The sequence below is a fragment of the Myotis brandtii genome, unplaced genomic scaffold (genome assembly GCF_000412655.1).
Source record: "Myotis brandtii unplaced genomic scaffold, ASM41265v1 scaffold743, whole genome shotgun sequence".
Taxonomy (NCBI): Eukaryota; Metazoa; Chordata; class Mammalia; order Chiroptera; family Vespertilionidae; genus Myotis; species Myotis brandtii.
Window position 1 is genome coordinate 1271471 of NW_005370960.1, and position 650 is coordinate 1272120.

Here is a 650-nt window from a genome sequence, read left to right on the forward strand (position 1 = left end):
CCCGGGCAGGGCGGGCGGGAGTGTTACCTGAGCGGCAATGCGGGTGCTCAGCCCCCTGCTGCACCTTCCCCAGGAAGCAAGGAGACCCCGTGCCCGTCCAGGGAGAGGCACTTGCGGGCGAGGCTGTGGTCTGCAGCTCCTTCTCTGCGGACTGTGGAGTTGGATCCTAGCAGGGCCTCCCGGTGCTGGACAAGCAGCTCCCGGGATGGGGGGGCGGGCAGTGGGAAGGGGGAGGGAAAAAAAAGGCAGAGTGGCCCTGGCTCTGGCTGAGGCCTGGTCACTGGGGCTTCTAAGATTCCTCTTCGTTTGTCATTCGTGTGGGTCACGGAGGCGCCCTCTCTGTCCCGGCCCCGCCCTCCTGCGACGCACCTGTCGTGGGGGAACCTGGGTCCCCTTCACTGAGTGGCAGACAGAGGCCCCCCGGGACCCATGGGCCTGCGGGCATGCCAGGGGCTGGGTGGGCGTGGAGCCCTGTCCTGCTGGTGCCTGAGGATGGCTGGGCCCGGAGGGGGCACCCAGGGGACACCCCCCTCCGCTGCGCCCTCTCCGGGCACCTTAGGCAACGAGTCTGCCTCCTTGATCCCCCACAGCTCCCACCCTCTCGCACCCAGACAGCAGGCCTTCCCGAGGCCTCTGCCTGCCAGAGACTC

General features: G+C 68.6%; 1 protein-coding gene across 1 annotated transcript in view; it reads left to right on the top strand.

Annotated features, from left to right (window-relative positions):
- TNS3 (tensin 3) overlaps nucleotides 1-650 on the top strand; it is an 84539-nt gene that overhangs the window by 58966 nt on the left and 24923 nt on the right. The gene's annotated exons all lie outside the window — the stretch shown is intronic.